The following is a 12,620-nucleotide window of genomic DNA, read 5'->3' on the forward strand; positions in this document are numbered from 1 at the left end:
TGAATATTTATGCATGCTGTTTCAAATAATTTCAATTCATATTTTTAAAACAAGTACTGGTATCCTAACTATTGATTCCAGTTGATAGATTTCCAATAGATTTATTCTTAATGGATATATATTTTTTCATATAATCGAAAGTCGGTTTTCTGTTTTGGGGTAACTTTGATAATGGAGCATCACTCGAACAAAATTGAATGAATTACAGAACATTTGTAGGGCGTTGCATATCTGTAGGCGTTTAACGCTATATGGAAATTTCTGACTTAGATTACAAAAATGGTCCCAGTTTGTAAAAATAGTATTCGCTAAGAGTTTTGAGACCGAATTCGAATTCTACTATAACTAGGCTATCAAGTATAAGTGACGAATTCATTGTAACTTCATCAAATAGAGATCGTAGAACAGATTGTTTGAGAGCATTTCAAAATTGCTAAAATCTTATAAATTTTCCATATTTGCATATAAATCCTCAAATGTACTTGATTCCAACGGAAATAGCTTTAACATGAAGTGTCATACTAATACTCTTTACTTTTGCATTCGTTTTGCTTAACAGATTAACAGGAACTTTGTTATTTCGTTTAGTATGTTGAGAGTCTCGCATTATCAAAGTTACCCTCATTATCAAAGTTACCCCGTTTTACGGGACCCATGCTTGAAAATCCAATGAAATTATAAAAATCCGTAGATTTCTTAAAAAGTTGATTGAATATCAACGGATTTTCGATTTCTTAGCATCAATCGCTTCGTCTGAATCGCAGCTAACTTTCCGTGTGTTAGAATTATCAATTCACTCTGCCAAAACCTTAGCCTCCAACTTTTAGTGGGACCGTAAAATGGGGTAACTTTGATAGTTTTTTCGAAGAAAACTTGAATATTTATGCATGCTGTTTCAAATAATTTCAATTCATATTTTTAAAACAAGTACTGGTATCCTAACTATTGATTCCAGTTGATAGATTTCCAATAGATTTATTCTTAATGGATATATATTTTTTCATATAATCGAAAGTCGGTTTTCTGTTTTGGGGTAACTTTGATAATGGAGCATCACTCGAACAAAATTGAATGAATTACAGAACATTTGTAGGGCGTTGCATATCTGTAGGCGTTTAACGCTATATGGAAATTTCTGACTTAGATTACAAAAATGGTCCCAGTTTGTAAAAATAGTATTCGCTAAGAGTTTTGAGACCGAATTCGAATTCTACTATAACTAGGCTATCAAGTATAAGTGACGAATTCATTGTAACTTCATCAAATAGAGATCGTAGAACAGATTGTTTGAGAGCATTTCAAAATTGCTAAAATCTTATAAATTTTCCATATTTGCATATAAATCCTCAAATGTACTTGATTCCAACGGAAATAGCTTTAACATGAAGTGTCATACTAATACTCTTTACTTTTGCATTCGTTTTGCTTAACAGATTAACAGGAACTTTGTTATTTCGTTTAGTATGTTGAGAGTCTCGCATTATCAAAGTTACCCTCATTATCAAAGTTACCCCGTTTTACGGGACCCATGCTTGAAAATCCAATGAAATTATAAAAAAACCCGTAGATTTCCTAAAAAGTTGAGTAAATATCAACGGATTTTCGATTTCTTAGCATCAATCGCTTCGTCTGGATCCCAGCTTACTTTTCGTGTGTTGGAATTATCAATTCACTCTGCCAAAACCTTAGCCTCCAACTTTTAGTGGGACCCATGCTTGAAAATCCAATGAAATTATAAAAAAACCCGTAGATTTCCTAAAAAGTTGAGTAAATATCAACGGATTTTCGATTTCTTAGCATCAATCTCTTCGTCTAGATCCCAGCCAACTTCGAAGCTAAGGTCAAATCTTAATAATATGGAAACAAAGTTTTACGTTTAGTCTGACTATCGTCGAAAGTAGCATTTTGTCGCTAATACACAGAGTGATTGAATCTATATATGGTTACCAAAATTTTGTTATTCAATTTGATGGATCCTACTCTTCCAACATATTGATCAACCTCTTGCGTTTTTGACGTTTCATGCTGCTTTTTCATTCATGCATGTTCTGCGAGTCGAGATCAACTGATCTTAAATGGAAGCAAGCCATCATCAGTCAACCTGTCTTCTCTTCTCCGATACATAATAAGCACAATTTTCTTGTTTAGTATTTCAATGCTTCTTATTCACCCGAGGTTATCAACACCGTCAGCATTTTCTTAGCAAATGTTAATAAGCTGGAAGTCACAAAAAGCCAATTGGCCATAAGTAGAGCTATCGACATTTAACATTCACTTCAGTGTAAAAAATTTCCTTAAAGCAAATTTTTCCTGCCTTTCGATTCAAAGGCTTACCCACCTACATAAGCTGCAAGACCAGGAATTCAAAGAAAAATCTCGAGCACTCTCTCCAAATGCTTCCATCAGATGAAGATCAGCAGTTCATTACAAAAATTGATGAAATTTGAAAAGAACAATAAATTCAAAATATCATGATGTTCACATCATTGATAGAAAAAAAAACAACTTGTTAGGCAGTTTTTTAAAGAATGATGATATTTTAAAAGAATAATAAATTCACTAGAGCTAAATATTTCCGTCAATGTACTGAAAAACTATCGTTAAAAAGTTCATTTGAATAATTATCGAAAGTCTAGATATATACATAATTTCAAATCCCAAACAAAAAGATTTATGAAACTCAAAAATATGACTTACCAACTTTATAAAACTTAGACAACAATAATCAGTTTTACTAAATGATCTTTCAATAAACAATTTCAAAATAAGCTATCGATCAAATTTCCGTTTAACAAATCGTTATTCGACCAAATATCATGTCCAATCGACCAAATGTCCCTTCGACCAAATGTACTTTCGACCAAATGTAATTTGACCAAACGTCATTCGACCAAATATCATTCGACGAAATGTCCTAAAGCCATTTCGACCTGTTGTATAGCAAACCATGGACGTTGGGCACCTTCTATTTCATCCTCAGTGTTTGGGCCGTTGGTGTAGTAAAACTAGCACATGCCTTGTATAGAGTAAATATTGAGAGTATCGATAAGTATCGAAAATTAGAAATGTCATTTAACGTGAAAAATTTGAGTGTTTTTTTTTTTTCTTTTTGATGTGGATTGAGGCTTTCAGACACGGATCGAACTCAAAAGTAGCGCATTTTGCGGATAAGATTTTGAAGATTTTGTTACAGCTCTTCATATCTTATCCATTGCATGCACAGATAGTAACTAAATGCTGTTTCAACACACAAAATGTACAAGTTTGGGACTTTGTACCTCAGCTTTTTGTGGTACGAATTGGCAGAAATTTAAATGACAAATAACCTGGAGTTTCGTCTGTAGTGAATTCATTACATTACAGTAATTTTCCAAAAAGTTTCAGAAGGTTGTTCAACACAGACCAAAGTAAGTAGCTGAGAGATTTTTCAATTTAATTTAAGATCGGTAATTCGTAACTGTTAGTTATTGGTTGTCCTGTGTTCTGAAAATTTGCGTAACTTCTGGAACTGTTCAACTTGGTCAACTCAAATCTTACCGTTTTTAACTCTTAAAAGGCGTGGACGAGTTTTTTGTGTGATCACCTTTTGGCTTTTGTTCGGCAGCTCCGATATTTGGTTTCGGAGTTTAAATTCATGGTTTAAAACATGAGAACTGGCACATAAATGAAGACTTGAAGAAAAATCTCATCACGAGAAAAATAAAACCAAACTGTTCCGTAATGATAAAACTAGCTTAATTTGAGTATTTTGGATTTATTAGCTCGTTGAGCAGAAACTCAGGTTTAGTTACAATGTTCCAACGTGATATTTGAAATTTTGATTTCATTGAGAATCCTGGAAAGAAAAATGACAATCCTGGTTTCTGATGAATCCTCGCAGGGATCTATCACAATATTCACAAAATATTCATCATCCTCTCAGCATTCTTTTTCAATTCCTCGCAGAATTCACCTAAAATTCCTCACAGGATTCTCATAAGAATTCTCTTCAGAATAATCTCAGGATTCTCATCATAATCCTCTTAGGATTCTTATCAGAGATCATCTCTCGAGATGCTTGTCAGAATCTTCGTTAATATCAGACATCTTCACAGGATTCTCATCAGAATCTCTTCAAAGTTCTCAGAATAATTCTCCCATGACTCTCATTAAATGTCATCAGCATTTCAGAATTTCATCAGCATTGATGACAAGTTCTTATTAGAATGATATATTTTTATCAGAATCGTTCCTAGATTCTCATCCGAATTCTTATAGATACTTATGAGAATCATCAGAATACTTCCAGTATTAGCATCAGAATTCTTCCAGGATTTTTCGCAACATTATCCTTCCAAGACTTGCATCCAAATCTTTCCAGCATACCAAAACATATTTTTTTTGGATTTTTATCATTTTTTTTCTGGATTTTTATCATTTTTTTTTCTGGATTTTCATTATTTTAGTCTAAACATCACAAACTAGCTAAGATTTGCATAAGGAATATTGTGGAGATCACATCTGAAATTCCAAGGTTTTCGAAAAGATTTTTCGAGGGTTCTCATCAGAATCCTACAAGAGTTTTCATCAGAAACCTTCCAGTATTGACACCAGAAACTGTCCATGCTTTTTATCAGAAATCTTACAGGGATTTCTAAACAAGCCTTCTAGGATTATTATCAGAAATGGATTGATTCCCGAAAGACTTCCAATGGACATTTTTTGTCGAAAAACATACGATTTTATTTGTCTCCTGTATCTGAACATGGCAAGTGGCTAAGTGATTATTGTGGTTTTAAAATGATCCACATGAGATTGCAAGACTTGACACATACTTACTCAATTCATATACTTTCACATAAACACATTCGAAATATATTACATTTTCGGTCATGTATCCGGATTGGAAAATAGCATTTGGTTACTATCTGTTGTAACTGACTGTGAATATATCTATCTGTCAATAACTAATTAGTTCGTTTATTTAACAGTGTTCTTTGATACTTTTTGAGTACGTCAAATCCACGCAAGTAGCTTGATTGCTCAATTCCCGTCGGTATTAGCATCTAGTCACCGCCAAACCGCGTAGAGAGCGACCGTGGGAACAAAATTACGTCGTTTTTTCAGCCCTATACGTGAAAAAACGACGCGCAGGGGTGCCCTCACCGGTCGAAGCATCGCTGCATACTGGAGTTCGTTACGAGAAGCAGTCGACACGAAAGCCAGGCATCCGAACAACAACAACGGCACGCAAGGGGGAGTATCCTTTGGATGAACACTTGGCTCGATGCAGTTGCTGTTGAGTGTGCTTGTCTTGGTGGAGCTTGCGCGATTGGGTTTGGGGCGATGGAAAACTGGTTGTCCTGTTCTGTACCGAGGGAAATGCAGTATTGTGAAGAACCTTTCAAAAAAAGTTCGTTGCATGAGAAAAGCTGGAATTTTAACGCCTTTTTTTCTTCGACAGAGCCTTGACGTCGGATAAAGGGGAGTCGTTGGGGAGCATCCGATGGAAAGGGAGAACTTGCGAATGGAAGTTCATCCACTTCGGCTAGAGTTCGGGATCCGGGGAGGAAGCCTTGTGGAAACCCCCGTGCAATTGACGTACGTTTTGCGGAAAGGAATCCCTGAAAGCGCACTGAAGAGTACCGGAGAGTGGCATGGGGAGTCCTATCCTATGGACATTTCGGTGGTGGCTTCTTCCTTCTGGTTTGCTGACGTCGATCAGGAGGCCGTTTCGGGGGCTTCTGTAAACTTGAACTGCTGCTCTCTGTCTCTCGCTGCCGTTCGCTGGTTTGGAGTTGTGTTGGGCTCGCAGTTTAGTTGCAAACTTAGCCAACGCCACCGTAATATTTTCGCGCGCGCGTCCCGTCAGGTAGATCTCGCTGTCGTCGAAAGCGAAGGATTCCGAATTCCTGGGTAACTGCGACCAGGACGGTGTGTGTTTTTTAATTTTTGCCGCGCGACTTTCTGTGCTCTTCTGTGAGTAGGACCGACGGGACGTGATTCCTCCAGTGGTAAGACGACGATTCTGCTGTCAAGTGTTGGAGGAGGGGGGAAGACGAAACCAAGTGGTGAACAGGTAGTGTGGTGTTTCTAGGATAGCTGTGCCAGAGGATTTACCGAAGAATCCCGGGAAGTGGGAAAGGGCGAGGGGAAGGGAGGGAGAGAGTGAAAATCAACAACAATAAAGGAAAACTAGTGCAACAATAAGACGGCTTAAAATCCGAGGGTTTTTATCGTTAGCTGTTCCCGTAGGGCGGTGGGCGATGGAAAGGCCTTAGGCAGAAGCGCAGGAGGTGAGTACGATGATTGCCTTCGAGGAGGGGTGTTGCTGATGGCAGAGGGGGAGACGGTGCAAGATAATAACGGTAATAAACAGATACCTACCCCTACTCGTTGCCTTCGTTGTCATCCTCGGCAGTGCTGGTTCTGGTCGGTTGATTTGGTTTTGACGATGCGTAGGAGCGTAGGGAGTTGGACTAGTTCCAGTGTCAAACGCTTTTTTGGGAATATAGGGGGAAAGTGTGACGATATCTCCATCTGTACCACTACTGGTAATGTTTGTCGCTGGTTATGTTTGATTGTATGTAAATGATAGGGGCCTAAAAGTTGTTTCCACTCGATGTGGAAAAATTATTCGATGAAGTGTGACAAACGGTTTTGCATTTAAATTGCACTCGTCGGTGGTCAAGCATAAAACCATTAATGAATAAAGCCATGATGATCGTAAGCATATTATCGTCCAAAGAAATGAATATGGCAAATGCTGCAACCGCTGATTTGTTTGCAAGAAAGCTATATCAAGAGAATTGTGTATTAAGAATTATCATACCAAGGAGTAGTGGATTTTTTATGAAGAAGAAAAATGAACCAAAACAATTCATTAGAAGTTCATATCAAATTTTGTTAGTTTCCTACTTGGTTTACCATTCAGTTACCATTATCCTTTGAACTGAATGGAATGCCGAAAATGCTTAAGAGTAGAATTAACGTTTTGGTGGTATCATTGTTTGGTATACATTAGATATTGCAGGACATCCAATTTATTGATATGACATATGCCTTTGTATCCGTATGAAGATCTACGAAATCTTCACTGATCAGTACAATTCGGTTGCCCTTTGTTTCGTCATCATGTGTCAAGAGAGTCACGAAGAACTTTTAGAATTACATTCATCTCACAGTTATGGATAGCACAAGATATGGATCAAGGTTGGATTGAATGGAGAATATCTCATTAAATAGGTTTGCAATTACGCAAAACACCAACATGAGTCATAAATCTATATGAATTGCAATCAGTTAAAGTGGGCTCAAGCATATCTTCTGCGTCCGTAGAAAATTAAATTTCAAACATATTCCTCAAATCCTTGATTCAAAACTGTGAGACATTGAAAGCCATACCACAGTTTTGAATCAAAGATAAGGCGCCATCCAAAAATGATGTAATGTGCTATGTCTGAACTTAACAACACCGTTTAAAGTGGACCCCTCGTGCGCCAGCTAACTAAACAGTTCACAAAAAAGCCCATTTTGATAAATCTTAGGTATTTCTTCACGTGATATGTCTCATATTTCCCTTCATACACAAAGCAAACTTAGTAGAGGAAAAATATAGCTTTCATCTGAGAATTTTGAAAGTTGAGAAAAAAACTGGGTAAGATAGGCTACAAAAACTAGGTGAGCAATGTATCTACCCTATAAAATAAACAACATTCTAAATCATGTTCTACGATTTTGACGTATACGGCGAGTGCAATCAATGATCATACCATTTTCATGGTAGGCGCGAACGGATGCAAATAACGTGCAGTGAACTCTCACCTCACTATCGTTTTGCCCATAAAAAAATCTTTCTTTTGCGGTAAAAAGATCGATTTTATTCCAGCGGAATCCAGAGATATTGATTTATGAATGCATCACTTCCATTGAAAATAGGGTAAAACTACCTTTAATAGGCCAAAACCGTACGAAAAAATAACGTGCAGTGAACATTCACCTCACTATCATTTAGCCCATGAAAAAATCTTTCTTTTGCGGTAAAAAGATCGATTTTATTCCAGCGGCATTAGACAGTTTCACAAAAAGCAAAATGTCTGGGATTCAACCAGTCACCCCCTAGTCCTAGTTGCAATACTTAAACAAACTACCAGACACATTTTCATCCAATTTGGAGAAGATTAGGAGGTGCCTCAAGTTGAATTTGTGTTTTTTGGCTATTTTTTACATTCAAAAAATTCTAACGAGAATTTGGAAAAACGAAAATCAAAATAAATACCACTAGTTGAACGTATTATTAGTACTTTACAACTTTTGAGAACACTGTATGCCGATTAGAGATGGTTTTGACCTCATAAAATTGATTTCTGTTCATTAAAGTACCTGTAAAACATACATTTCTCTACAGTTTTTGTTCTACAAGATTCTTACCCTAATGCCTAATCATAAAAGATCAATCGTTGTATCATTCCTTTGTCATTTCTGAACATTATTGTAGTACATCATTTTTGTATCCGAATTACAGATAAATTGTAAAAAATCGTCGGAAATACGACATTCCTCATTCCCCTGCATTTAGAGCTGCTGCCAAATGGCGCAATTACTGACATGTTACAAAATTGAACATAGTAGCTTTGCTTTTTCAATGATGGATGATGATTGACGAAAACAGCTATCAAATGTCATCAACGTAGTCGTGTTTCAAACAACAAATGCATTTGATGCCAAGCAATTACATATTTGATATAGCCCCGAGGTCAAGCTTCTCGACTACTGATCTTGAGGATCGGAGTTCAATTATGATTTTTTTTTCGAGTGAAGCCAATGTTCAACTTGAGGCACCTCCTAATCTTTTTCAAATTGGATGAAAATTTGTCTGGTAGTTTGTTTAAGTATTGCAACTAGGACTAGCGGGTGACTGGTTGAATCCCAGAAATTTTGATTTTTGTGAAACTGTCTAAGCGGCATCCAGAGATATTGAATTTAAAGACATTTTTTGCAAAAAAGTCCACTGTGGGATGTTTTGGCGCAGACGGATGTTTTGAAAATTGGTCTGTCACGTTTTTTATCGTCTCCGTGAATTATTAGATTCGGCTGGTGAAACGGCTAGTGCAGAAGTGTCTTTAGCTTAAATAAGTAGGTACATTCTGCACGCGTTCTGCTGGGTAGCTTTGTTAAAGCCCAAGCAGAAGGTGATAATGCATCGAGGTCGGACCTCAAGTTTTTAGGAGCGTGGGTCTGTAAAGCCGGACAGCGGATCGGGCTGAGGGCTTGGTCGATTGATTACTCACTGGTGGTTATCAATCGATCGAGTTTTCAGCTTGAGTCGTTGTCTTATTCTCTAGATGCTGAATTTTGGCTTCATTTCATATTCACCAGAAAATCGTTTTTTTCTGCGTCGTGGTCAAAGCTTTATTTTCGTTTTAGTTTGCACGTGGTCGGAATGCAATCGAATGCATGTTTTCGCGGCGCCGGAGTATTTTTTTGCTCTCCTGGAATGAGCATTACGATTAAAGTGGCTAACAACTGCTGAATCAAGGATGGATGATCAATTTGGTGAGCTCGTTTCAAATGTACAATAAATTATGAAACAAATTATGAACAGTTCGTCACAGTAAGTATACGATATAGACTCTTGTACATTGCCATTAAAATCCTTTACCTTCCCTTTTCCTGATGTATATAATGATTTATGTGGACTTACTGTATGTTAACGTTGTTTTTAGAGTACTGATAGGTTATTTTTTTTAACTAAGGTTGCATGAATCGCATCACTTACCAAGGTGAACCCTCCCCACTAACAAAACTCCTTTCCATGACAACCATGGAGATACAGAGGTGATCTCGGTCTCTAGTAAAAATGGATGTCACACTAAAATTCCTTCCCTTCCCTGATGACCGTAAGGACGTGGCAGGCGCCGTTATTGACTTTTCAATGATTGGAGTTCTCGAAAGTGTACACTGAAGATGGAAAGCTACTCCCAAGCTACATCTCTTGGTTCCTTGTGCAATTTTGATTATTCCGGTCAATCACGGAGTAGCAACTACGAATTGTACGGTCATCAATGCTTATGCTTATGCGTAAAATGGGGTAACTTTGATAGTGCGGGTAACTTTGATTATGAGAGACCCACAACATACTAAACGACATAACAAAGTTTCTGTTAATCAGTCAAGCAAAACGAATGCAAAAGTAAAAAGTATTAGTATGACACTTTACGTCAAAGCTATTTTCGTTGAAATCAAGTACATTTGAGGATTTATATACAAATATTAAAAATTTCTAAGATTTTAACATTTTTTAAATGCACACAAAAAACCTGTTTTACAATCACTATTTGATGTAGCCCTAATGAGTTCGTTAGTTATCCTTGACAGCCTAGTTGTAGTAGAACATGAATTCGGTCTCTAATCTTCTACCGAATACCATTTTTACAAGCTAGGACCATTTTTGTAATCGGAGGCAGAAATTACCATATAGCGTTAAAAGCCTAGAGGTATGCAACGCACTATAAATGTTCCGTAATGCATTCAATTTTGATCGATTAATACTCCATTATCAAAGTTACCCCAAAACAGAAAACTAACTTTCGAATATATGAAAAATTATATATCCATTCAGAATAAATCTTTTGGCAATCTATCAACTGCAATCGATTGTTAGGATACCAGTACTTGTTTTAAAAATATAAATTGTAATTCTTTGAAACAACATGCATATATATTCAAGTTTTCATCGAAAAAACTATCAAAGTTACCCCGTTTTACGGTACACCAAAGAAACAAGTTTTCAAGCGTTGGTTCCGCCAAACCTCTTTTTACGCCCCTAACTGGAGGAGCGCAAAAAGAAAGGAGCGTAAAAACAGGGAGCGTAAGTTTGAATTTTGAGCGTAAAAAGAATTAGAAGCATAACAAAGCTTTTCGTTTGATTCCAAGAAGATTTACAAAGAGGTGGGGTTTATCCGTGGTTCTTCTCAAGCATTTCAATAGGGATGACGTGAACCATGATCTGAAGCCATTTTGGAATTCAAGATGGCGACTTCCGGTTTGTGTAAATTACTTGAAATCCATGCAACATGGGTATTTTTGAAACGGGACAGATGAGTAGATGCCGGAAATCGATGTCTGAAGGCATTTTCGAATCAAATATGGTGACTTCCGGTTTGTGAAAATCTCTCGAAACCCATGCAATATGGATATTTTTGAAACAGGACAGATAAGGAGATACCGTAAAACGGGGTAACTTTGATAGTTTTTTTTCGAAGAAATCGAAGAAAACTTGAATATTTATGCATCCTGTTTCAAAGAATTTAAATTTATATTTTCAAAACAAGTACTGGTATTCTAACTATCGATTGCAGCTGATAGATTGCCAAAAGATTTATTCTGAATGGATGTATAATTTTTCATATATTCGAAAGTCGATTTTCTGTTTTGTGGTAACTTTGATAGTCGAACAAAATTGAATGCATTACGGAACAGTTGCATACCACTAGGCGTTTAATGCTATATGGGAATTGCTGACTTCGATTACAAAAATGGTCCCAGTTTGTAAAAATGGTATTCGCTAAGAGATTTGAGACCGAATTCATGTTCTACTACAACTAGGCTGTCAAAAAAAAGTGACAAACTCATTATGGCTTCATCAAATAGTGATCGTAGAACAGATTGTTTGTGAGCTTTTAAAGAATGTGAAAATCTTATGAATTTTCAATAAATGTACTTGATTCCAACGAAAATAGCGTTGATGTGAAGTGTCATACTAGGGTAAGTGTTCCCTTAGTTGTGGGTGTTCCTATAGTTGCGGTAGTGCCGTTTTCACTGATTTTATCACATTAGCCACAGAACCGACACTGCCAATCGATGTATTGGCTTGTTGATACACGGAACTATTGAAAAGAGGGTTCAAATTGCCTTAAAACTGATGAAATACCATTGAATTGCAAAAACTTTTCTTACTTGTACCAATAGTTGCGGTAAAGTGTTCCTATAGTTGAGGATCCCATAAGAAAACAACGGATACCGCAACTAAAGGTACACAAATTAAAAATATACCGCAACATGGAAAAAGGGCCACAGTTTTCTATGCACTAAATATTCATTTTCATTGGAAATAGTAAAATGATGCGTTTTTCAATGCTTCATATTCAATCAGATTGAAAAGTGCTCACGTGACATTACTTGCATTATGTGCATGAATTGATTTTCATTCGATTTTTATCACTTTTGATGAAATGCGAAAATGTGTTTTAATCAGTTACGCGCTTTTTCTATGTTAGTCCAATGTTTGAGATCTGGGCTCACAGTGACAGTTCGTGACAGCGGAATCCCGGCTCACTATGACGTACAGAAATTTTGTATTGGTTTCTCCCTCCCAGGTCGTTACTTCCCGTTACAACATTAACGTGTACATTAATTGCACTTCTTGAATATAGGCGGTTAAATAAAGTTCAATCGTGCTTAGTACCTCCACTATTGGTACATCTACCCTAATACTTTTTACTTTAGCATTCGTTTTCCTTAACTGATTAACAGAAACTTCGTTATTTCGTTTAGTATGTTGTCGCACTATCAAAGTTACCCGCATTATCAAAGTTACCCCGTTTTACGGTACCGGAAATCGATGTCTAATGCCATTTTGG

The 12,620-nt window shown here is 36.7% G+C and overlaps 1 protein-coding gene across 3 annotated transcripts in view; it reads left to right on the plus strand.

Moving 5' to 3' along the window:
- Positions 1-5,649: 5,649 nt before the first annotated feature.
- LOC5569250 (myelin transcription factor 1) overlaps positions 5,650-12,620 on the plus strand; it is a 49,577-nt gene continuing 42,606 nt past the window's right edge. The window contains exon 1 of one of the 3 annotated variants that reach the window (XM_021845737.1): positions 5,650-6,275. The gene's annotated coding sequence lies outside the window, so the exon portion shown is untranslated. The remainder of the gene's footprint in view (positions 6,276-12,620) is intronic. The other 2 variants (XM_021845728.1, XM_021845734.1) reach the window with 2 other exon arrangements.

The sequence above is a fragment of the Aedes aegypti genome, chromosome 1 (genome assembly GCF_002204515.2).
Source record: "Aedes aegypti strain LVP_AGWG chromosome 1, AaegL5.0 Primary Assembly, whole genome shotgun sequence".
NCBI lineage: Eukaryota > Metazoa > Arthropoda > Insecta > Diptera > Culicidae > Aedes > Aedes aegypti.